The sequence below is a fragment of the Mobula hypostoma genome, chromosome 13, assembly GCF_963921235.1.
Source record: "Mobula hypostoma chromosome 13, sMobHyp1.1, whole genome shotgun sequence".
NCBI classification, from domain to species: Eukaryota; Metazoa; Chordata; class Chondrichthyes; order Myliobatiformes; family Myliobatidae; genus Mobula; species Mobula hypostoma.
This window is the reverse complement of record NC_086109.1, coordinates 6889319-6916466: the sequence shown is the minus strand read 5'-3', so window position 1 is coordinate 6916466 and position 27148 is coordinate 6889319. Positions and strand designations below refer to the sequence as shown.

Below are 27148 nucleotides of genomic sequence, written 5' to 3'. Positions count from 1 at the left end.
TAGATCCTTGATGATTGGTCAGGCCATGAAGTGATACAGGGCAGGAGATTGGGTCTGGGAGGAAAAATGGATCAGCCATGATGAAATGGCAGAGCAGACTCGATGGGCCAAATGGCCTAATTCTGCTCCTGTGTCTATGGTCTTATGGTCTAGTATGTTTGATTTACCACACTGACAACCTGTGGTGAGAAACTTGCATTCAACTACACGATTGGAGCAGGGCCGGAAAGGGTTAATATTTTTCACAGCTGAGGGGGCTGTATCCTTGTTCTCGAAGCAGCTCTCTCTGTTTGGCCACAGCCTGATAACATCAGCGATTAGCTGTTTCTAAATTAAAAGGTTGACTGTGACCAGAAGGCATTATAAACACTGGCTGCACAGCCAACGTTTCAACATCTGATATAATAATCTGTGTTTCTGCAACATGACGCACAAGTCGATTACGTGCCCTGAGTCAGTCGTTCAGACAAACTGCAGCCTGGGTGCTCTCTACAAGGCCCGAGGCCGGAATGCAAACAAAGCAGGTCATACCCAGACCTTGCTTCCAAAAAAAAGCCTCCACGTTTACAAGACTTCACATCAATGTTAGTGATCTTCTCGATATCAGCGCCAGTTCCATCCACAACTGACAACAAACTCAAACATGAGCTCCATTCTGGGCGTCTTTTTATTCCTTATCTGTCGGGAATTGTTTACCACGTGCAGACTTTGCCGGAGTCCAGACGCATCCAAACCCTCGGAAGCTGAGACCGCCTGGCATTGCCGTAATCACTTTGCTGTTTAGTTAAGATCACGCAACCCTTTCTCAGCTGCCCAGTCAGCAGAAAAGGACATTGGCTGCAAAATCCCGGTCACTGCAGGACTTGTATGTGTCCAGCACGAACCAGCAAGAGGAAACATCGCTGTGGACTCTACTCATCCTGCAAGCTGCCTTTTCCAAAAGCCTCACACTTGAAAGTGCTAAGGGGCTATTAAAACATAAATTTCACACCATCTGAGAAGTTTCTTCTGATCAATCTGATTAATCACTGTGGGCCTTCCCACCCCCTTCTATCTATTACCTCAGTCCCTGCACGACACAGTAAGCACTTTAAACCACTTTTTATAATACCGTTTGCATTGTAAATATATGGTGGCATTTATGCTTATTTTATTCCATATCTGAACTTTGACCTTTGTTTTTTTTATATATAATTCTTTATAATTGTGGATTGTTGCATTTGTTGCATGTCACGCCCTGCACAACTCACCACAGCAAATCCCAAACACACGTAAGTGGGGAGTGAAGTTAATCCCAAACAAGAGAAGATCTGCAGATGCTGGAACACAAAGTGCTGGAGGAACTCAGCAGGCCAGGCAGCATCTATGGAGAGGGGTAAACAGTCGACGTTTCGGGCCAAGACCCTTCATCAGGGATAGCAGAGGGAAGGAGCACTGTACCCCTCCTTTGTTAGATACGTATCTCCACCCTGCCACCCCACATGGCACATAGTGAACGAATCATGGGAGAAAGATTGTGTCTAGCCTATCTCCGCCTCTCATAATTTTATACTCTAGCAGGACGAGCATGGATCAGATGGGCCGAAGAGCCTCTTTCCGCAGTGTACGATGTATGACTGTTCACCCACAAGGTAATTCGTCTGGTGATGTACTGCCTCTCCATAGCTTCCTCAGAGTCCTTGCTGTGTTAGCACTCTAGATGTTGGAAATCCTGTAGTAGCTCATCACAGTGCCCCCACTTTCCTATTCTGGCTTCTACCCCCCTTCTTTTCCAGTCTTGAACATCGACTATTCATTCTTCTGCATAGATGCTGCCCGACCTGCTGAGTTCCGTGTATGTAGATCAACGGTGATATTTCTGATGTTAAGTCATCCTCAGTTTCTTTACCAGCTGAGGCAAAACCTTTGACTCTGATGGTGTTGCTCGGCGAGTGTCTCCATCCGGCCGCACTTGATGGTCCGTATCTTTCTATAACTTGCCTGTCCATGCTTCTGTCTAAATGCCTTTTAAACATTGCTACTGTATCTGCTTCCAGAACTTTCCATGATGGCACACTCAAGTTCAAGTTTACTGTCATTCAACATGTCTGCTGCCAAAGGAAACAACATTCCTCCAGACAAAGGTGAACAACACAGTACATGTAACTCACAAGCAACACATCAAGTAATACTATCACAAATAATAAAACATATTCAGATGGTTGTCATTTAGCATAAGGTGTATTTAAGACACAAGTTAAAATGTCAACAGTAAACCGCTGACACATCATACTCTATGTAACGAGACCTGGGCGGTGGCTGGGAATTCAGTAGTTTCACAGCCTCGGGGAAGAAGCTGTTTCCCATCCTACCAGAGCTTGACTAAATGCTACCGTGCCTCCTGCCTGATGGTAGGGAGATCGAAGAGATTGTTCGATGGATAGGAGTGATCACTGACAATGCGAAGGGCCCCCTGCATTTGATTAGGGTCTCTGATGGGTGGAAGAGAGACCCCGATGATTCTCTCAGTAGTCCAGCCACCTACCTTCCTCTGTGCTAAATACTTACCTACCCTTCGACTTTAAACTTTCCCCCTCTCACCTTCTAGCCGTGCCCTCTGGTACCTGACATTTCTACTTCGGGACTCTGACTATCTACCATATCTGCGCCTCTCCTTAGTATATGAACTCCTGTTGGTTCTCCTCTTAGCCTCCAAAGTTAGACTATGAGAACACTCAGTCCTCTTTTATTGTCATTTAGAGATGCATTAAGAAATGATACAATGTTTCTCTGCAGTGATATCACTGAAAACAGGACAAACCATCAATTTGATGAAGAACAAACCATGGGCACGGTAAATAAAATCTCAAAAGTCCCCGAGTCGATCGACTCCCGAGTTCCTGATAGCGGCGGCAAAAGGGAGAAACTCCCTGCCATAAAGCTCCAGGCACCGTCAACTTGCCGATGCCTTGGAAGCAGCCGACCACAGCCAACACTGAGTCCGTCCGTCCGAAAACGTCGAGCCTCCGACCAGCCCCTCCGATACAGCCTCCCGAGTGCCATCCTCTGCCGAATGCCTTTGATCTCGCCCTGGCCGCTGAAACACGCAAAGCCGAGGATTTCGGGGCCTTCAGCTCCGGAGATCCCGGTTACCACACAGTAGCAGTGGCAGCGAAGCGGGCATTCCAGAAGTTTTCCAGCTGTTCCTCCGTACTCTCACGTCTGTCTCCATCAAATCAGGATTGTGCATGGTCCCCTACTTGACAGATAACAGACATCACCACCGAAGTGGCTGCGCGCGCCGCCATCTTCTCCTCCTCTGGACAACCCAAGTTTGTCCAAACTCTCCCTCTAGCTAATACTCTCTAATCCAGGCAGCATCCTGGTGAACCTCTCCAAAGCCTCCACATCCTTCCTGTAACGGGGCAACCAGAACTGTAGGCATGACTCCAAATGTGGCCTAACGGAAGTTTTATACCACTGCAAGTTGTGGTGTATTTTGAAATACCTTTCATCCAAATACACTCGGTGGCCACATTATTAGGTGCCCACTTACCTAATAAAGTGGCCAATCAGTGTATGCTCACAGTCTTCTGCTGCTGTAGCACATCCGCTTCAGGATTCGATGTGTTGTCCACTCCGAGTCGCTTTTCTGCACACCACAGTTGTAATGCATAGTTCTTTGAGTGACTGTCACTGTTGTGTATTTAATGCGCCAGTAATATTTGAGTAGCATGTAAGTATATTGTTTGATTAAACATCCTTGTTTGTTTAAGTAATTCACTGTGGGTTATATGCAATGTTTCCTCTAATTTTTAGTAGGCAGTGTGCGCAAAAATCTTATGTTGTGCAAATTTTTTTCCTGTGACAAAAGAATCTTCCGTCCTTGGACTCACTTTACACCGCACGCTGTCGGAGCAGTGCTGCCAGGATAATCAAAGACACGACCCACCCCGCCAATACACTTTTCGTCCCTCTTCCCTCCGGGAGAAGGCTCAGGAGCTTGAAGACTCGTACGGCCAGATTTGGGAACAGCTTCTTTCCAACTGTGATAAGACTGCTGAACGGATCCTGACCCGGACCTGGGCCGTGCCCTCCGAATATCCGGACCCGCCTCTCGTTTTTTTTTGCACTACCTTACTTTCTATTTTTCTATTTTCTATTTATGATTTATAATTTAAATTTTTAATATTTACTAATTTTTACTATTTTTATTATTTAATATTTGTAATCCAGGGAGTGGGAAGCGCAGAATCAAATATCACTGTGATGATTGTACGTTCCAGTATCAATTGTTTGGCGACAATGAAGTATAAAGTATGTGAACACTGAATGCACGCATGGCACAGTTTATGTAGGTTTACAAAATATTTGACGTAAAACTGCACTGACTGAAAACAAAATAACATACATATTTAAGTCACTCAGTTATATGTAAAAATACATCATCACGCCACCAAGTCATACGTGCATGCATCTCACTAAAGTGAAAACAAAGTACACTCAAGTTATGCCAGGTTCGTATTTTTCTTTCAATTAGTTTAATGTTTTGGAGTTACAAAATATAACAGTCACCTTCCTGTCAGCTTGAACCAATCTGGCCATTTTCCTCTGACGTCTCTCAATAACAAGGCATTTCCACCCACAGAACTGATGCTCACTGGATTTTTTCTTTGTTTTTTTGCACTATTCTCCGTAAACTCTAGAGATTGCTGTGTGTAAAAATCCCAGCTGATAAGGGATCTAGTGTCTTCCCAACGTATATGATGAATGAACTCATCTCAGGTTTCCAGTCGGGTACAGGTATCGATTATAGCCGATGTATCAGTTACAAACTCTGCCATCTTCTTCAGCCATGATGGCTGGGCATGTCTAGTCAGGTGATATTTATACCCCTGTAGTCTGTCCTTCCTGATTGAATAGTCCTCATCCAGTCAGGTTTCCAATCTCCCACCTTGTCTTTGCTAACATTCTTTTTCTCTAGTTTTCATTCAATTGCTTCCTTCACCAGGCAATCCCAAAAGCTATTGGCGTGGCACAGTAGTCTGTGCCATCAAAGTCAATCTTGTGGCCATTGAGAATTCAGTATTCTTGCTGCTACTGATTTCTCCGGGTAACCCACTCAGGTACAACTCCTGTGCTCTTTGATGCGTGTTTCCACCGTGCATCCTGCCTGACTGATATACGCTGCCCCGCGTTCACAGGGGATCTTGTAAACGCCCCCCGTCCTGAGTCCCAGGTCATCTTTGACCCGTATAATCTGTGACTTCAGCTTCCTCAGCAAGCCAAACTATATCTATGGAAAAGAGTAACAATTGACATTTTGGGCTAAGACAGCATCTATGGAAAAGAGTAAATAGTCGACATTTTGGGCCAAGACCCTTCACCTCTTGGCCGGAAACGTCAACTACTTATTCTTTTCCATAAATGCTGCCTGGCCCGCTGAGTTCTTCCAGTATTTTGTGTGTGTTGCTTGGATTTCCAGCGTCTGCAGATTTCCTCTTGTTTGTGACGTGTGCTTCCTTACAGGTTCGTATAAATCCAGTATTTATTCAGGATCGTGGCCATCCTTGCAGAAACCATGGGAACATAGGGAAGACTGGCAGTAGTGATGGGTCCTCCTTCATTACTAGGTTCGTAGTGTGGCCTCATGGACTCCAGGCACTCCAAAGGTTCCATGACCAACTGATCAGTATACATCAAAACATGCAGTTTACAGTGGAGATGGAGAAGAATGATTGCCTCCTGTTCCTAAGCATTCTAATACGACGGAAACAGGATGGCAGCCTCAGACATGGCATCTATCGGAAACCCACTCACATGGACTTATAACTCAACAATAACGACCACCATCACGTCTCCCAACGTAGAGTGGTTCTTTCTACCTTGACTAACTGTACAAAAACTATTTCAGACCCGGAGAGTCTCCCCGAGGAAATAAGATAGTTATGCACAACGTTCCTACAGAATGGCTACAAGATGAAGGAAATCAATCAGGCCCTTAACGGGCCGAAGGAAAACCCAGGAAACCGAACAACAAGGAGGAGCCCGTCACTCCCACCTGTCTTCCCTATATTTCCACGGTTTCTGGAAGGATCAGCAGGATCCTGAGGAAATACCAGATTAACACCATCCACAAACCCGTAAGGAAGCTCAAATCACAGTTTATGCGGGTCAAAGATGGCGTGGGACTCAGGCTGGCTGCTGTTTACAGGATTTCCCGTGAATGCGGAGTAGCAGGTATAGACCAGGCGGGATGCACGGTGGACACCCACATCAAGGAGCACGGGAGGTGTATCCGTTTGGGTTACCCGGAGAAATCGGCCGTAGCAGAACACTTCAATCGGTTGACTTCGACGACACAAAACAACTGAGCTTTTGGGACTGCCTGGTACAGGAAGCCATTAAAATAGAACTAGAGGAAAAGAATTTTAACAAAGACAAAGGTCTCACTCTGAGTAAGAACTGGAATTCGATTGTAAACAAGGTGGGAGAGTGGAAACCTGATTGGATGGGGACTAACTGGAAGACTACCACACACTGGAGGCTGTGGTAGAACGAAGGACCCTACAGAAAATCCAGGAAATTCTTGTCAATGTTCCTCGCCTTCTGCATGCCCCCTTGGCTGAACAAAGGAGCACTTTTAGTAATAGACTAAGACAACTGCGCTACTCTGAAGAGCGCTATATGAGATCATTCTTACCCTCGACCATTAGGCTCTATAATGACTCAACCTATAGCTGGGAAGTGATGACCCCCTCCTGTTGGACTGTTTGTGGTAACTTATTCTTTTATTTTTTCTTTCTTCTAATATTTTATATTTGTATATCTGTTAACTTGTAATGTTACCGTGACACTGTGATTTCCTTTGGGATCAATAAATTAGTTATCTGATCAATCAGGAGGGATGGTCTAGGTGGGTAGGTGGGGGGGGGGTGGTTATAAATACCACTGGACTAGACATGCCCAGGAATCATCCCTGAAGATGATGGCAGAGTTTGTCATTGAAACATCGGTTATAACTGATACCTGTATCAGCTGGAAGCCCAAGAAGAGTTTATTCGAAAATCACGGGTGATCAGCAGTTTCTGAGGTACTCAAGCCACCCCATCAGGCACCAACAATCATTCCATGGTCAATGTCAATTAGATCACATTTCTCCCCCAGTCTGATGTTTGGTCTGGACAACAGCTGAACCTCTTGACCATGTTCACATGTTTTAATGCATTGAGTTGCTGCCACATGACAGATATATCATGGGCTTGTACTCGTTGGAATTTAGAAGATTGAGGGGGGATCTGATTGAAACGTATAAGATCCTAAAGGGATTGGACAGGCTAGATGCGGGAAGATTGTTCCCGATGTTGGGGAGGTCTAGAACGAGGGGTCACAGTTTGAGGATAGAGGGGAAGCCTTTTAGGACCGAGGTTAGGAAAAACTTCTTCACACAGAGAGTGGTGAATCTGTGGAATTCTCTGCCACAGCAAACTGTTGAGGCCAGTTCATTAGCTATGTTTAAAAGGAAGTTAGATATGGCCCTTGTGGCTACAGGGGTCACGGGGTATGGAGGGAAGGCTGGGTTCTGAGTTGGATGATCAGCCATGATCATAATAAATGGCGGTGCAGGCTCGAAGGGCCGAATGGCCTACTCCTGCACCTATTTTCTATGTTTCTATGTTTCTATATGTATTAACAAGGTGTACAGGTGTAACTATTAAAGTAGTCACTAAGTGTATATGTCCTTTCTTGTACTTGCTGAAAGCACTTTCCTCTGGCATGGATTAAATGGATATTCTATGCTTCTCTGGCCATGAACCAACGCAGAGATGTATGGACGGCAGCCAACAGCAGAACTCCATGTTCCAGAGCACAGCCTGTGCTTCTGAGACCTCTCTAGACATTGGGAGAGGCTTGTTCCATCCAGGAGAACAGTAGATACAGGATGTACTCCTGCTAATGCAGGGGGCACAGAGACATAAGGCTTGTGTTACGGGAATAGCAGCCGGAGTTGAATCCAAAGAATTCAAATCCCACCATGCCAGCTGAGTAATTTAGACTCAACTTATTAAATAAATCTGGAATTTAAAGAAAAATGCAGTAACCATGGAAACTATGGAATAGCTAAAAGAACTTTTCTTGTTCAGAGGAAGAATTTACCTCTTTAACTCAACCTGGTCTATGTGACTCCAACCAGTGTGATTGAACATACAGCGCAGTACAGGCCCATTTGCCCAAAATGTTGTGTGGACCTTTTAATCTACTCTATGATCAGTCTAATCTTTCCCTCCCCCCATAGCCCTCCATTTTTCTTTCATCCATGTGCCTATCTAAGAGTCTTTTAAATGTCCCTAATGCACACCTGCTCCACCACTACTGCTAGCAGAGCGATTTCGGATATGAAAGTGTATGAGGAGAGTTTGACAACTCTAGTTCTGTACTTGCTTGAGTTTAGAACGGGGGTTCCCATCCCTTTTTATGCCATGGATCAATGCCATTACGCAAAGGGTCTGAGAATAAGGAATGGATCTCATTGAAACCTATCAAATATTGAGAGGGATAGACAGAGTGAATGTGGAAAGGATGTTTCCAGTGTAGTGGTATCGCTTTAGCTCAAGATGAGAGGGAATTTCCTTAGCCAGTAGAAAGTGAATCTCTGGAATTCATTGCCACGGATAACTGTGGAGGCCAAATCAAAGATTAACTCTGGGTGAAGAAATTTTTTCTCCTCCCTGACTGGCTTGGCCCTTTTCTTAAGACTGTGACCTATAGATCTAGACACCACTGCATTGTCTTTTCTTGTCACTGTTGTTGTTCGTGTTGTTCTGCTGAATATTGTGGGCGTGCTAGTTTGGCATTGGAATGAGGGGTAACACTCGTGGGATGCCCCCAGCACACCCTTGAGCGTGCTGGCTGTTAACGCAAATGGTGCTTTTCATTTGTATGTTATAATGTATGTGATAAATAAATGAATCTGAATCTGGTCCGTCAAAGCAGAGCAAAACTCCGATAATCTGGGTTCCGATTGTCTGAGTATTCCAATATTTTGGCATCCTGCTCTCTCATCAGCCCATCCCCCGAGCCGGGGTGTGGAGCGTCTGCGGCAGGAGCCAGTGTCGGGACTGTGGGCCGGATGTGAAGCCGGGGCCAGGATTCGGATCAGGAACGTGGGAAGATGTCAAGCTGGAGAGGGATCTGCACCACTCAAACGCTTGATATTGCTTTTAAACTCGCCGGGTTTTCTAGAGAATTCACTCGCACGCTGTGCGACAGGTGGAAGAAGTGAAGTCAAAATATGTGCTTCGGTATCATCAAGAGGAACTTCCGGAAGTCTGGAACGTCTGTTGGTAGATCAGATGGGTCCAGCTGAAGGATCTCGATTCAGAACATTTGTGCCTGAATCCTTCCAGCAGACTGCATGTCGCATCAGACTCGAGCACCTGCAGTCTCTCGTGTGGTCAATGAGTCAAGCTGGCAGAACGGGTTGGATCAGTTCATCCGTGGGAAAATTCCGCCCCGGTCATCACGAGGGAACTTGCGAGGAGAGTCAGCAGGTGGAATTTAACTCTGACCAGAAAAACAGGCCCCTTTGCCACCCTCCCAACCACCCACACACATACACAGAGCCAGGCCACTTCCAGCCACCCTCCCAACCACCCACACACATACACAGAGCCAGGCCACTTCCAGAGTCCTTGGCCCAGACTCTCCAACTCAGAGGCATCAGCCCTCCAGCCTCCAAGCCCTGGACCAGACCGGCAGACATCAGTCCTCCAACTTCCAGGACCAGACTGGCAGACATCAGTCCTCCAACTTCCAGGCTTCAGTGTCTGGTATCAACATAGGAGCTTGCTGATCACAGGACTTTGAACTCCAGACTTGCACGGATCTCTGACCGTGGGACTCGCTGACTGGAGTGGGGGTGGGGGTGGAATCACTGGCCATTGTGTTTCTTGCCTACAGAGTCCTCTGATCCTACGACTCACTGACCTGAGGGCTTGCCGGTCTTCATCCTCAAGCCCTTCCAACCACGGCCCTTGTCCATGTGAGTACTTCAGACAGTCTGGAGTCCCACCCTGCCACAACCCTTCCCCAGCAGCCAAATGCTCACGTTCAGGAAGGAGAACCAGATTTATTATCACCATCTCATACAACATGAGATTTGTATCTTTCACAGCAGCAAAAGATGTAAAATCGATATAAATTACAAAATAAATAGAGCACCAAAGGATAGTGACGTCATGTTCATGGGTTCATGGACCGTTCCGAAATCTGATGGTGGAAGGGAAGGAGCTGTTCCTAAAACATCGAGTGCAGGTGTTCAGGCTCCTGTACCTCCTCCCTGATGGTAGTAGTGTGAAAAGGCCATGTACTGGGTGACAGGGCTCCTTTACTGATGGATGCTGCCTTTCGAAGCTGTCCACAGTACTGGGATGGCTTCTGCCCGTGATGGGGCTGGCTGAGTTTGCAACTTCCTGCAGCTTTTTCAGATCCTGTGAAGTGGGCCCTCACTTGTCCATTCAGAAGTCTGATGGCGGGTAGTGATGAGAAGGGAAGATAATGCTTCAACTCCTTCCAGTGGTGCCTAGATCTATGGATCACAGTCTTAAGAAGAGGGCCAAGCCAGTTAGGGAGGAGAAGAAATTTCTTCACCCAGAGGTAATCTTTGAAATTTCCTACTCATGAATCTTATAACTATGGGGTAGAGCTTCCCTTGAGCCTGATGTTATGTGTGTTCAAGCTTTCCTTTCTTCTTCCCAACGGGAGATGTGGTGGGGTGGGTGGGGGGCGGAGAGGAGAGAGAACATCTGGGTTGGTTAGGGTCTAATATGCCGGCTGCTTTACTGAGACAGTGGGAAGTGTAGACAGAGTCCATGGAGGGGAGGCTGGTTTCCGTAACGTGAATAATATTTACTGCAGGACAATGGAAACCTGCTGAATCTTAAAAGAAATGCAATATTCTGTTAGACAATGTAAGACTTAGCGGGGTGTGAAGACGGACAGCAGGGGAGAATTTTAGGAACAAGAGAAACCCTCTCTGCAAGGCTTCTGTTTATAAGACACAGAACACAGAAATCTACAGGCCCTTCGGCCTACAATGTCGTGCTGACCAAGTAACCTACTCTAGAAACTGCCTAGAACTATCCTACCACACAGCCCACTATTTTTCTAAGCTCTGTGTACCTATCTAACAGTCTCTTAAAAGACCCTATTGTATCCGCCTCCACCACCGCTGCCAGCAGCCCATTCCACACACCCACCTCTCTCTCTGTGAAAAACTTACCACTGACATCCCCTCTGTACCTACTTCCAAGCACCTCAAAACTATGCCCCCGCATGTTAGCCACTTCAGCCCCGGGAAAAGCCTCTGAATATCCACAAGATCAATGCCTCTCATCTTCTTATTACCTCCAAACTTAGAGCTTAGAATCATAGAACACTACAGTACAGAAACAGACCCTTCAGCCCATCTAGTCTGTGCCAAACTATTATTCAGCCTAGTCCCATCGACCAGCTCCTGGGCCGTAGCCCACTATACCCCTCCCATCCATGTATTAATCTAAACTTCTCTTAAAGATCGCGACTGAACATCCACTAGCACTCCAACCACCCTCTGAATGGAGGCTCCCCTTTATATTCCCTTGAAATATTTCACCTTTCACCCTTAACCCTCGACCTTGAGTTCTAGTCTCACCCAACCTCAGTGGAAAAAGCTTTTAACCAGTACGTCCTCTCCCTTCACAACCTGAAACAAGCTGCAGACATGTTAAAACACCCGTTTTTTCTCTCCAGAGTACTTAGCCCTGTTGTGATTTGAGACTGATTTTAACCAGAAGCGTCAGTTAATAACATTCCTAACGACTACACGGGGACAGAGTACTCCAGATAAACAAGAAAACCCAGGAGAGAAGGTGAACCAGTTACGCAATGGTTCCTGAAATAGGAATAGGCTACGCAGTTAAGTAAGTTGTTCTGTTTGGAATAGTTAAACACAGGTACAACAAACTGAGGTGATCTCCAAATAATTTTTAAAAGTTGCCCAATAGCCGTAAAATCAATGCAGCCAGTGGACTGGGCAAACTGTCTGATCCGGAATAAACTAGAAAAATAAATAGAGAAGGCCTTCAGTAAATTAATAAATAAATAAAATGTTTTTTTTTAAATAAAATTACCCAATGGTCATAAAATTAACAGAAGAAAATCCTTTAACCCTTTCCTGTCAGGATACTGATAGACTTGGATAGAACATAAAACAGAGAACATAGAACAGTACAGCATAGAACCAGGCCATTCAGCCCTTAATGTTGTGCTGAACCAGCTCAAAAGCAAATCAAAAGCACCCAAACACTTGTAAGGGGATTTCATCTCTTATGTTACTGCGTAGGCTCATTAAAATGGCTTCTTCGTTATGTTATACTTGGGAATGCTTCTTTGTTATGTTAAACGCTGAGAAAGTTTTTGTGCTAGCAGCTTGTTTTGGTTTAGAGTGTGATAAGAATATGTTACGAACCAATTGGGATAGTTGTTATGTTTTTGGTGTATGCGCAGGGTTTTGGGGGAGAAGGCAGGAGAGAGAGACAGAGGATGGACCAGGTGCTGTGATGTCCGCTAACGGGGTCGGACCCTGAGGAGGGCGTTCGGCGAGGAGACGGAGACAGACTCATGTGGAGCGTCGGGTCGACCACTGTTGTTGGGCCCAGGCGGCCGGTTGAGGTGGTCCGAGGGGTTGCAGGGTGAAGAAGAAGGGTCCTGAGCTCCAACTGTTTGTGCACGAAGAGATTGAACTTTGATAAGTGTGGCACCTTTTATTTTCCTTTTATATTTTATTCTCTATTAATTATATAGTTCCAGTAATATCTATAAACTGTAAATCATTTAATCGTATCTGGTGTATTGTCTGTTATTTGGGCGGGGTGGGGTACATCACACAGCATCCACACAAACTATTACCCAGTTTGGCGGGGCCGAGGGCTGTTTCCCTAGACGACAGCAAGCCGAGCGACCTTGAGGTTGGCCAGGGGGGCTACACACTAATCCCTCCTACCTACACAATGCCCATATCCCTCCATCTTCCTCACATCCATGTGCCTATCCAAACGTCTCTTAACAGCCTCTAATGTATTTGCCTTTACCACCACACCAGGCAGCGCAGCCCAGACATCCACCACTCCCTGAGTAAAAAAACTTACCCCTCACATCTTCCTTGAATGTAGCCGCTCTCACCTTCAATGCATGCCCTGTGGTAATACTCATTTCAACCCCAAGAGAAAAGATACTGTCCGTGCCTCTCATAATTGAATTAACCTCTATCAGATCTCCCCTCAGCTTCCAGCGCTCCGGAGATAAACTGCCCAAGTTTTTCCACCCTCTCATGCCCTCCAAACCAGGTAGCGTCCTGGTGAACCTCTTCCACACCCTCGACATCCTTCCTACAGTGGGCTGACCAGAACTATACACAATATTTCAGAGTTTTATAAAGTTGCAACATAACTTCTTCACTTTTGAACTCAACGCCTCGACTAATAAGCATTACATAAACATTCTTAATTACCCCATTGACCTGGGTAGCCTCTTTCAAAGAGCTAGGAACTTGGATAGTGTAGACATGCAGATGTTTGGACGAAGAGAATGGTTCTAATTGTGCAAGGGTCAGAACAGAAGGATGTCCCTTTAGACCAGAGATGAGGAGGAATTTCTCTCGCCAGACATTGGTGAATTTGTAGAATCCATTGCCATAAACAACTGTGGAGGCCAAGTCATAGGGTATATTTAAACAGAGATCAATAGATACTCAATTTTTTTTTTGGCGTGTGCCTGTGTGCATGCGTCTGCGTGTGTGTCTGCGTCTCCGTGCGTGCGCGTCTGCGTGTCCGTGCGTGCATCCGTGATGATGTCTTTTTCATGGCTTTTACAAGGCACGGAGCGAGAGAGAGACTGTGTGGCGTGTCACTCCTCACACGGACATATCCACAGTACTTTCCCTTTATTTTACGAGGTCGAGTTGCGATCTCGACACTCAACCCGGCGCGGATGGAAAACGTACTCGGGAGTGGACCCGACTGGTTTCGAACCCGGGAGCCTCTGCTCCCGGGTCCGGCACCGATATCATTGCGCCACCAGCCGGCCCCCAATTATCTTTTTTGAGGTGAGGGGGAAGGTGGTGAGTGGAGGAGGGAGAGGTATTCAGAAGCTGGATAGGTGGAAGAAGTAAAAATTTGAAGAAGGTATCTGATAGGAGAGGACAGTGGACCCTGGGAGAAAGGGAAGGAGGAAGGGAACCAGAGGGAGGTGATGGACGTGTGAGGAGAAGGGCTGAGAGGGTAGGCAGATGAGATAAGGGGCTGAAGAAGGAATCTAATAGGAGAGGACAGATCAGAATGGTTTTTCCAAGCAACACATCCTGACAATTGGTTCCCGTTCTATGACATTTCTAGTCTGCGTGCTCAAAATATTCTTCATTCCAAGCGCTGAAGAACTCACTTCAATTAATTGGGAAAGATAATTCGAAAGTTCAAAGTAAATTTATTATCGAAGTACATATATGTCATGATGTAGAACCCTGAGTTTCATTTTCCTGTAGGCACACACAGTAAACACAGTAGAATTATTGAAAGACTGTACCCAGCAGGATGGGTAAACAACCAGAGTGCAAAATACAACAAACTGCAAAATACCACAGAGAAAGTAATAATGACAAAAGTGAGTCTGTAGGTTGTGAGGAACAGTTCAGTGACGTGGCGAGTGAAGTCACCCCCTCTGGTTCAAGAGCCTGGTGGTTGAATGCAATTCTGTCTCATGCGCTGATATTCGAAGACATGCAGTTGGGAAAGCCCTGTAGTAGTTTTACAGCATGAGACAGGCCCTTTGGCCCTACTGGTCCATGCTGACCCTGGTGAAACCAAGCTAGTCCCATTTGCTCGCATTTGGATCATCTCCCTGTAAACCAAGGGTTCACAACCTTTTTTATGCCATGGGATCCCTACCATTAACCAAGAGGTCCATGGACACCAGGTTGGGAACCCCTGGTCTAAACCTTTCTCATCCATGTACAGTGTCTGTCCAAGTGCTTTTTAAATATTGTTAATGCATCTGCCTCAACCACTTCCTCCAGTAGTTCATGTTCAAGTGGTCATTCAACCAGACATGACCGTCCATGAGGGCAGCCAAGTGAAACAGTGTTCCTCCGGATCCAAGGAACACAACACAGTACCAACACTCATACACGGCACAAGGCACATATGAGATTGAAAACAAATATAAGACATTAGTAAAATACAGTCACACAAAAATAAACTGTCCAAGCCTCTGAGTCCATGAACTCAACACAGTTTGCCTTTTGCCGAGCATACACCGAGGGGCAGCACTGGAGGGCGCACCACGCCACCTCTGGTGGAGTGTGCTGGCACCGATGCCTCTCTCCTGGGCGGCTGTAAATAATCAGCAGCGTGGACTGAGGCCTGGTCATTGCCCTGCCGTGACTGAGGCCTCCCAGCTCCCCCGCCACCCGCCAGTAAACAAGTGAACCGGACTTGCAGCGTTCCACATTAAAGATGTTCAACAGGGTCTTGCAATCACCGGAAGAAGCGACCGGGACGATCGCTCGCTGTCAGGCTGCACTCTTCCTTCAGGTACTGACCCCTGCAAATCCTCTCGGACACAGACAGCCGCACAATCCAGCTCCTTCGGCTTCTCCACCAACCAGCAACTCCCTGGTGGGGTAGACCTGCAGTACCATTAGGTTCTGGATCTCCAGCAGGGTCTTGTGATCATAAAAAAATGCACTTGAAAGGAAACCTTGTTCGACCCTGTAGAAGCCAGTGTGATCGAACATCGTTCCCGCCAGAAGTGGACCAGTGGAGGAACTCAGCAGGTCAGACAGCATCTCCAGAGAGAAATGGGCAGTCAACTGATGAAGAGTCTCGACCCAAAATGTCAATGATCCATTCTGCCCCGCCCCCTCAGACGCTGCCTGACCCACAGAGTTTGCTTCCTGGTTGAGATGCCATCATCTGCAGTCTCTCCGAATCAAAGGTGGTGACGAATCAGTGTACAAGAAGGAGTTTGAAAATCCAGCTGAGCACTGCCACAACAACAGCCTCTTTCTCAATGTCAAGCAAGACCAAGGAGCTGATTATTGACCTCAGCAGGAGAAAACCAGAGGACAATGAGCCAGTCCTCATGGGGGGGATCAGAGGTGGAGAGAGTCAGTAACGTCAAACTCCTCAGTGTTATCATTTCGGAGGATAGGGCCTGGCACGTAAGTACAATTATGAAGAAAACATGGCGGCACTTCTGCTTCCTCAGGAGTTTGAGGAGATTCGGCATGACATCTAAAACTTTGACAAACTTCTATAGATGTGTAGTGGAGAGTATATTGACTGGCTGCATCACAGCCTGGTACGGAAGCGCCAATGTCTTTGAATGAAAAATCCTGCAAAAAGTAGTGGATACGGCCCAGTCCATCACGGGTAAAGCCCTCCCCACCACTGAGCACATCTTCGTGGAAAGCTGTCGCAGGGAAGCAACATCCATCAATGGGGATCCCCACCACCCAGGTCATGCTCTCTCCTCACCGCTGCCATCAGGAAGAAGGTAGAGGAGCCTCAAGACTCATACCACCAGGCTCAGGAACGGTTATTATCCCTCAACCGTCAGGCTCTTGAACCAAAAGGGATAACTTCACTCAACTTCACTGGCCCCATCCCACAAGCAATGGGCTGACTTTCAAGGGCACTTCATCTCATGTTCTCGATATTTATTGCTTATTTATTTATTATTATTTCTTTCTTTTTGTATTTGCACAGCTTGTTGTTCTTTGCTCACTGGTTGAACGTCCAAGTTGGTGCAGTCTTTCATTAATTCTTTTATGGTTATTATTCTATTATGGATTTATTAAGAATGCTTACAAGAAAATGAACCTCAGGGTTTATGTACTCTGATGATAGATTTACTCTGAACTCTTGAATCCCACCATCTTAGCAACTGGCTGCCGAGCTCTCTCCCTTGAGGTTAAACAGATCACTGTGGAGAAGCGGGTCCCATTGAAAGTTTCCAGCCTTACTCTTCACTCAGTACGTGCTCCTAACCATGGACAATGATTAATGCAGTGACTCCCCGATCAGTGACCTCTCTCAGGCTGTGCTGTTGCGCCACCTAATGTGATTCGATGATGCAACAACTCAGTGGATTTCAATCAACCAGAACCTTGTGAAATTTGTAGTTTTGCAGCAGCTGCACAGTGCAATGCATTAAAAAAATTACTGTGCATTACAATGAGAAACTCTGTTTCCTCTAAGCTGCGAGGGGGCACTGCCGCACAGTAACTGAAATGACCCCACGCACATAGCCATTTTTGCCACACAGCTGGAATAAAGACTGACAAGAAAAAGTTTATGTAACGTCAAAGATTTTCTTTGTTGTACTGTACATCATTATACCCTTCAGTTAGTAAATAAAACCAAAGGTATGTGGTTCTTCAATTTTCATTCTAAATATTCATAGTGTGCATATTATATTAAAAAAAATTTAAATTGCCGCACTGATTTCAGGCCATGTAAAAATTTCCTGCTCAGAGCAATCTTTGGTCCATGCAGCTGAAAAAAAATAGAGGGAACATTGATGAGAAATAGATTTAAAAATATATAAATAGTACAAAAGAGAGGAAAACAGGTAGTGTTCATGGGTTCATGGACCATTCAGAAATCTGATGGCAAAAGGGAAGAAGCTGTTCCTAAAAATGTTGTGTGTCTTCAGGCTCTTGTACCTCCTCACTGATGGTGGTAATGAGAAGAGGACAATGTGGTGCGCGTCCTTCGGGATGGACGCCGTCTTCTTGAGTCATCGCCTTTTAAAGATGTCCTTGATGGTGGGGAGCCTACTGTCCATGATGGATCTGGCTGAGTCTTCAAAGCCTCTGCAGTTTTTTCTGGTCCTGTTCCCTGGCGTCTCCATACCAGACAGAGATTGCAACCAGTCAGAATGCTTTCTGCCATGTAGAAACTTGCGAGAGTTTTTCGTGACAAACCTAATCTCCTCAAACTCGTACTGAAGTTTAGCCGCTGGCATGCCTTCTCTGTGGGTGTATTGGTATCCTGGGCCCAGGATAGTGTTAGACAATAGACAATAGACAATAGGTGCAGGAGTAGGCCATTCAGCCCTTCGAGCCAGCACCACCATTCACTGTGATCATGGCTGATCATCCACAATCAGTACCCTTTTCCTGCCTTATCCCCATATCCCTTCACTCCGCTATCATTAAGAGCTCTATCTAACTCTTTCTTGAAAGAATCCAGAGAATTGGCCTCCACTGCCTTCTAAGGCAGAGCATTCCACAGAACCACAACCCTCTGTGTGAAAAAGTTTTTCCTCAACTCTGTTCTAAATGGTCTACCCCTTATTCTTAAACTGTGGCCTCTGGTTCTGGATTCCCCCATCAGCAGGAACATGCTTCCTGCCTCCAGCATGTCCAATCCCTTAATAATCTTATATGTTTCAATCAGATCCCCTCTCAGCCTTCTAATTTCCAGTGTATAGAAGCCTACTCGCTCCAATCTTTCAACATATGACAGTCTTGCCATCCCGGGAATTAACCTTGTGAACCTACACTGCACTCCCTCAATAACAAGAATGTCCTTCCTCAAATTTGGAGACCAAAACTGCACACAATACTCCAGGTGTGGTCTCACCAGGGCCCTGTACAACTGCAGAAGGACCTCTTTGCTCCTATACTCAACTCCCCTTGTTATGAAGGCCAACATGCCATTAGCTTTCTTCACTGCCTGCTGTACCTGCATGTCGATACACAGGAACCTGAAACTGCTCATCCTTTCCACTGCCGACCCTCAGTGAGGACTGGAGTGTGTTCCCTCGACTTCCCCTTCCTGAAGTCCTCGTTCTCACTGACACCAGGGGGACAGTTGTTGCTGCGACACCACTCAACCAGCTGATCTGTCTCACGCCTGGACGCCTCCTCGTCGCCATCTGTAATCCCGCCAGCAATAGCTGCGTCATCGGTAAATTTATCTACGGTGTTTGAGCGGTTCCTAGCCGCACAGTTATGGGTGTGGCGAGAATAGAGCATCGGGCAAAGGAGGCATCCTTGAGATGTGCCTGTGCTGATTGTTAGCGAAGAGGAGGTGTTATTTCCAATCCGCACTGACTGTAGCTCCCAATTAGGAAGTCAAGGATGCAGTTACAGAGGAAGATAGATAGATACTTTATTGATCCCAAAAGGAAATAACAGGGTCACAGTAGCATTACAAGTGCACAGATATAAATATTATAAGGAAAGTATAAAGAATAAAAAATAAGTTACCACAAACAGTCGTACAAGAGGGGGTCATCACTTTCCCAGCTATAGGTTGACTCATTATAGAGCCTAATGGCTGGGGGTAAGAATGACCTCATATAGAGCTCTTTGGGGCAGCGCAGTTGTCTTATCTATTAGTAAAAGTGCTCCTCTGTTCAGACACGGTGGCACGCAGAGGGCGAGAAACATTGTCTGGAATCGCCAGGATTTTCCGTAGGGTCCTTTGTTCTACCACAGCCTCCAGTGTGTCCAGTTTGACTCCTATCTTTCTAATCAGTTTATTGAGCCTGTTGGCATCACTCGTGTTGATGCCATTGCCCCAGCACCCCACCGCATAGAAGATTGCACTGGTGACAGCAGACTGGTAGAACATGTGAAGGAGAGGCCTGCACACTCCGAGGGACCTCAGTCTCCTCAGGAAGTGGAGGCGACTCTGGCCTTTCCTGTACACAGCCTCTGTGTTGGTGCTCCACTCAAGTCTGTCATCCAACTGCACCCCCAGGTACTTGTGGGTCCCCACTACATCCACGTCCTCACCATCAATAGTAACAAGGAGCAGTGCAGGCTTACTCTTACAAAGGTTACAAAGGGCGAGGTTTTGAAGCTTGTTGATTAGTACTGAAGTCCTCTGTATTAGAACATAAAACATAGAATATTACAGCACAGTACAGACCCTTTGGCCACAACGCTGAGCCAACCTTTTAACTTATTCTAAAATCAATCTAACCCTTCCTTCTCACGTAACCCTCCATTTTTCCATCATCCATGTGCCTACCTAAGAGTCAGTTCACTGTCCTCAGTGTTTCTGCCCCTGCCACCACCCCTGGCAATGCATTCCACTCACCCTCCACTCTCTGTGTAAAACACCTCCCTCTGACGTCCCCCCCTATACTTTCCTCCAATCACCTTAACATTATGAATGCCCACTCACGTTAGCCATTTCCACCCTGGGGAAAAGACTCTGACCGTCCACGCTGTCTATGCCTCTTATCATCTTGGACACCTCTGTCAAGTCACCTCTCATCCTCTTTCACTCCAAAGAGAAAAACCAATGCTTTCTCATGAGATATGGTCTCTAGACCAGGCAGCATCCTGATAAATATCCTCTGCACCTTTCTAAAGTTTCCACAGCCTTCTTATAATGAGGCGACTGGAACAGAACACCATATTCCGAGTACAGGGTTTTATAGAGTTGCAACATCACCTCTCGGCTCTTGAACTGAGTCCCCCTGCCAACACACCTCATTGGTATTGATGTCCTCTGATGTCAAGAACTCTCCAACTCATGTTCTTAGTTTTTTTTTGTTTTAGCAGTCTTTCTCCTTTTGCTCATTGGTTGTCAGTCTTTGTTTGTGTGAAGTTTTTCATTGATTCTATTGTATGTCTTTGTTCTACTGTGAATGCCTGAAAGAAGATGAATCTCAGGGTAGTAGATGGTGACATATATGTACTTTGATAATAAATTTATTTTGAACTTATATATATTTAAACAATCTATCTCTAGAGTTAAATGGCAATAGCACCGTATAAAATGCAGGCAGTTAGCATAGAGTCATATAGCACGAATACAGGACCTTCTGACCAATGTATCCACCTAGCTAGTCCTAAACCAATCAGCTAGTCCCAAATTCCTGTATTTAGCTCATATTCCTCCGAGCCCTGCCCCTTTCTGTACCTACCCAACTGCTTCTTAAATCATCTTGTTCTACCTGCTTCAATCACTTCCTCTGGCACGCTGTTCCATATAGTCCTCACCCTCTGTGTGGAAAGGTTGCCTCTCTGGTCCCTTTTAAACCTCTGTCTCCCACCCCCAGTCTTGGACTCCCCTACTCCAGAGAGAAGATCATTGCCACACACCTGATCATAGTTTTAAACATTTTTATAAAGTCTGCACCCCCCCCCCCGATTCTCTTATGCTCCAAGGAATGAAGACCTACCCTAGCCATCCTCCCCCTATAACTCAGGCCTTTGAGTCCTGGCAACGTCTTCGTAAGTCTTTCCTGCACTCGGTCCTGTTTAATCATATCGTTTCTGTAACAGGGTGACCAAAACTGTACACAGCACTCCAAGTGGGACTCACCAGTGACTTACAGAACTGCAACACGTCCCAGTGCCTGAGTGATGAAGGCCAGCATGCTAAAGGGCCCTTTTCACCACCCTGTCCACCTGTGGCATTGCTTTCAATGAACTATGCCCTTGTATTCCTTGGTCCCTCTGTTTCATTACATTCCCTCCCGCCCTACCATTCATAGTATAAATCCTATGCTGGCTTGACTTTCCAAAATGCATCATCTCACACTTGTGTATTAGTTACCCGAAACAGAAGGCAATGCGATCAGCCCAGATGAAGGAGCTCAATCCCAAAACATCAACTGTCCGTCATTAAGGACCCCCATCGCCCAGGTCATGCCTTGTTCTCATTGCTTCCATCAGGAAGGAGGTACAGGAGCCTGAAGGCACACACTCAATGATTCAGGAACAGCTTCTTCCCCTCTGCCGTCCAATTTCCGAATGGAGATTGAACCCATGAAAACTTCCTCGCTAAATTTTATTTCTATTTTTGCACTACTTATTTAATTTAACTATTATATTTTTTTTTCTCTCTCTCCCCTTATGGATGCTGTGTATGTGTATTTTTTCTTCAATCTCGGGTCCTCTACCAGAGGTCTGGGAGCTTGAGGTTTCAGCACAGTATCCTAGCTGTTCCCAGTAGTGCACTCTCCCAGACCGAGATCTCAGATGTTGTTCCCAGGATTTGTTGGAGCCTGCTCTCAGGTGTCACAGTTCCAAGTGCTCTAATCACCACCGGGATTACGCTGGCTTTAACCTTCCACATCCTTTCTATCTGCTCTTTCAAGCCCTGGTATTTCTGAGTCCTGACGAAGGGTCTCGGCCTGAAACGTCGACTGCGCTTCTTCCTATAGATGCTGCCTGGCCTGCTGCGTTCACCAGCAACTTTGATGTATGTTCCTGGTATTTCTCCAGCTTCTCATATTCTTTCTTCCTGATGTTACTGTCATTTGGGATTGCCACATCTGTGACTATTGCTTTCTTCTGTTCCTTGTCCAGTATTACTCTGTCTGGTTGGTTGGCCAGTATCTGCTTATCAATCTGCATTTGGAAGTCCCACACGATCTTAGTTCTGCCATTCTCCACGACCTTCTCAGGTGTTTCCCGTTTGGAGTTGGGAGTGTCCAATGCATACTCAGTGCAGATGTCCCTGTACACAATTATTGCAACTTGGTTGTGCTGTTCAGTGCATGCTGTCCCTGCCTGCATCTTGCACCCTGCTACTGTGTACTGGATGGTTTCAGCAGATTCTTTGCACAGCCTGCATCTTGGGTCTTGTCTGGCAAGGTAGACCCCTGTTTCTACTGCTTGTGCTCAGCGTCTGTTCTTGTGCAGCCACAAGCAGCGTCTGTCTGCTGTCCCTCAGCCCTGCCATTTCCAGCCATTGGTAGGTCCTTCTTATGTCAACCACTTCTGATATCTGGTGATGGTCTATCTCGTGCAGAGTCTTGTCCCGCCATGGTCTCTGTCCTCTGGCTCTGCTTCACCCACTTTGATTTCCATGTCCCCTGCCTGCTGTCTGAGGGATTCTCCCAGCAGGTCGTCTGTAGGGGGCCGTCTTCCTGACATACTCATGAGTGTTTCACATTTCTTCCAGGACTGTGACTTTGACAATTCCAAGTCCCCATCCTCCTTTATTCAGTGAAGAGTACTGTTATAACCCCTCATCCTCCCCGCCCAACCCAGAGACGATATATATATACACACACTGTATATGTATAGACAACCTACCCCTGCATTTCTAAAGACCAACACTGTTGATTGTTCTTGTGATAGAATGCTTCTGTGGGATTATGGCGGAAAGTTCCAGTTCAGTTATTGTTCCATTTTAGCTCGGATATATATAGTTACTCGCTTGTGTACTTGTGGGTCACCCTAACTGAAACCGGGGTGTGTGATGGTCACCTCCCCCGTTGGTGTGAGACTGGTTGGGTTCACTCTCCACACAGGGTGCCTGGTCTGTTTTGTGTTTATTGCAATAAAACGGCTGATGAGTTAACGAGCTTCCTCGTCTGTCATTATGGACCTTCAGTAATGCACCCCCCCCCCTCATCATTCCCACTATATATAATATATATTTACTGTAATATACATTTTTTAATATTATTACGTATTGCAATGCACTGCTGCCACAAAACAACAAATTTCACGACATATGCCAGTGATATTAAACCCTCCACGGACTCTGCCTGACCCAGCAGAAGTTTACCTGTTTGTCCAGCAGGTGGTGCTGTTGTACCACAGGCAAACAAATGACCGGGATAAACTTGGGCTGATTTCTCTGGAGCAGCGGAAGCTGAGCGGAGAGCTGATGGAGGTTTATAAGATTATGACAGGTGTAGTTAGAGCGGACAGGGAGTATCTGTTTCCCAGGGTTGAAATGTCTAATGTCAGAGGGCATGCATTGAAGGTGAGAGGAAGTAGATTCAAGGGGCTGTGAGGGGTAAGTTTTTAACTTAGAGAATGGTGGATGGCTGGTATGGGGGTAGAGGCAAATAAATCAGAGGCTTTTAAGAGATGTTTAGATTGGCTCATGAATGTGAGGAAGATGGAGGGACATGGACATTGTGTAGGTAGGAGGGACTCGTTTTTTTTTACTTTTTAATTGGTTTGGCACAACATTGTGGGCCGAAGGGTCTGTACCAGTACTGAACTGTTTTATGTTCTACGTTCTATGTTCCATGTAATATCTAAAAATGTGAATGGGGTTGGGAATTACAGGGAACATCATCCAATAGTCTGGACAATCTCCCAGCTGGACATCACCCCAACATCCAGAGTGTGCGGCATTGGGCCATTGCTGTCCGGGGAAGGAAGGATGTGCTTCCCTCAGAGTTCAGGGACAGAGGTGAAGCCTGAAGAGCCAGCAGTTTCTGCATCACCCACCCCGCCGCCCCCCCCACACACACACACACACACACACACACTCACACACATGCACTCCACTCCGACATGCACGAGAGAGAGAGAGAGAGAAATCATACACACAGCACTGAAACAGGCCCTTCGATCCAATGACTTTTAGAAGTGGCACTGTACTGTAATGGTCAACACCTCACCTTACAGCGCTGGCTATCACCATTCGGGGTTTAATTGCCACTACCGTCTGTAAGGAGTTTGAACGTTCTTCTCGTGACTGTGTAGGTTTCCTCAGGGTGGTCCGGGTTTCCTCCCAGATTAGTGAGTTGTGGGCACGCTATGTTGGTGCCTGAAGTGTGGTCCCAGCACAATTCTCGCTGCTTCATTTTATTTATTTATTTATTTGTTTGTTTGTTTATTTATTGCGATACTTCCGGCCCTTCGAAACACGCCGCGCAGAATCCTTTGATTTAGTCCTAGCCTAATCACAGGATTGTATGGTTACATGGTCGGCACAACACTGTGGGCCAAAGGGCCTGCAATGTGCTGTAAGTTTCTATTTTCTATGTTCTAATCACGGCACAATTTACAATGCCTAATTAACCTACCAACCAGTAGGTCTTTGGACTGTGGGAGGAAACCGGAGCACCCGGAGGAAACCCACAAGGCCACGGGGAGAACGTACAGACCCCTTATAGACAGTGGCACATAATTGAACCCGGGCTGCTGCTACAGTAAAACATCGTGTTAACCATTAGTCTACCATATATTTGATGCAAAGCAACGCATCTCACTGTATGTTCCAATGTACATGTGACAAATAAAACTGATCTTTATATTTATCCATCTTATACCTCCCTCAACCTCTTCCTCTGGCAGCTCGTTTCACATGTTATCTACCACCCTCGGTGTAATAAAGTTGCGCCTGAGTTTCATGTTTCCGTTCCTAACCTTGTCTGCCGGTGACAGTGAATGTTCAGTGACGTTGGGTCATTCAGGATGGGAAACTCTTCCATCAGCTACTCTCTACCTAACCCGAGTTAGCACGGTGAAGAGATGCTTGTCTTGCGGAGGACTTCTCCTCGATCCAGGATGTTCCCAATCGATGTCCAAACGATCAAAGCCGTACTGTCGGAGGAAGCTGATGGCGGACGTTATGAAGGTCTGACGGTTTTCGCAGTGCTGAACGTGAGGGAGGAAAACCATCTCTGATGACCGTAACGGGCTGACCATTCACTCCTAGCTTTCCAGTGCGAACGACAGCTGTTCTCACCTCATCACCCAGACAAAGATGAAACAAAAAGTGTTCACACTTACTGTTGATTTCCAAAGTTCCAGCCTCCGCGAGACAGCAGGGTTTTCAAGTTTTTGTTCCTGTTGTAGATTAAGCAGATCATTGGAGAATGATGCCTGAAATTATAATATCCCATTTAAAGTGGCTGTCCCCATTGACCTGCATCTGGACCATAACCCTCGATACCCCTACCATCCATGTACCAATCCAATCTTCTCTTAAACGTTCAAATCAAGTTCACATGCACAACTTGCACTGGCAGCTTGTTCTCCACTCTCACAACCCTTGTTCCCATTAAATTTTCCACTTTTCACCCTTAACACTTGACCTCTAGCTGTAGTCCCCATCAACCTCAACGGAAAAAGCCTGCTTGTGTTTACCCTATCTATACCCCTCATAATTTGGCATACCTCTGTCAAATCTCTCCTCATTCTTCAAGGAATAAAGTCCTAACCTATTCAATCTTTCCTTATAATTCAGATCCTCTGGTCCCAGCAACATCCATGTACATTTTCTCTGTACTCTTTCAATCTGATTTACATCTTTCCTGTAGGTAGGTGACTAAAACTGCACACAATACTCCAAATTAGGCCTCACCAACATCTTATACAACTTCAACATAACATTGAATATCCTGTACTCAATACTTTTATCTTTGAAGTCCAATGTGCCAAAAATGTACTTATCCAAATTTCTCTTAAATATTGAAATGAAATCCACATCCTCTACTTCCACTGGCAGCTTGTTCCACACTGTCACCACCCTCGGAGTGAAGAAGTTCTCCCTCAGGTAGCCCTTAAATACTTCACCTTTCACCCTTAACCCATGACTTCTAGTTCTAGTCTCAACCAAACTCATTGGAAAGAACTTGCTTGCCTTAATCTTGTTAAGGCTTATTCTGGAGTTAGGTTATATAGAAAAATGCTAACTTCAGCAACCAATCTTTAGATGTGAACATGCATAGCAGATTAAATTTAAAATGCAGTCTGGGACAGTAATTTTTTTGGAGCTGTGGACACCAGTTGATTGGAAAACCAGACAATGCTGATTAACAATCACTTTGGGACCTGGAGTGTGGGTGCAAACAAGGATGTGTGAAAATGATATGTAATTTAAAGGGAAGCATTGTAGCTACATTGTAACTTTAGAACTGTCCTGCTGTTATCTTTGATCTTTATTGAGTCCAAGAGTGTCTCAATTTGATGCCCGCTGCTCATTTTTATTGAATCAAACACTTCTGTATCCACAGCTTCAGTGTCTGGTGACTTTGTTGCAACATTTGGGGGCTTGTCCGGGATACCTTCGTGTAACCAGCGATCTCAACAGACTAACTAGGTGAGTTTTTTTTTTAAATTAGCACTCACACTTGGACCTGTTGGGTTGGTGGCTATGGGATTATGAGGTATCACAAACACGGTGGAGAGCTGAACTAGTAGATATGAAAGGAGCGTGGTGCACGTGCGTGCACGTGTGTTTATGTACAAGACTAGACTTTGTGTGTTAACTTGGTTGATGAGGCCATCAGCAGCGAAGGGTGTTTACTGATGGCTTGGTATTCCGCAATGGGCCGGCGAGATAGACCAGAAGAGGGGGAAGAGAAGTCATAAAGCCATGACATCACAGATAACTTGCTTTGTGTG

The 27148-nt window shown here is 45.9% G+C and overlaps 1 long non-coding RNA gene across 1 annotated transcript; it reads left to right on the top strand.

The window, feature by feature from the left end:
• Positions 1-407: 407 nt before the first annotated feature.
• On the top strand, positions 408-12813 carry LOC134355894 (uncharacterized). Its single transcript, XR_010020213.1, has 3 exons — positions 408-1081; positions 2037-2123; positions 12526-12813. It is a non-coding gene; the product is annotated as an uncharacterized LOC134355894 (long non-coding RNA).
• Positions 12814-27148: the final 14335 nt, after the last annotated feature.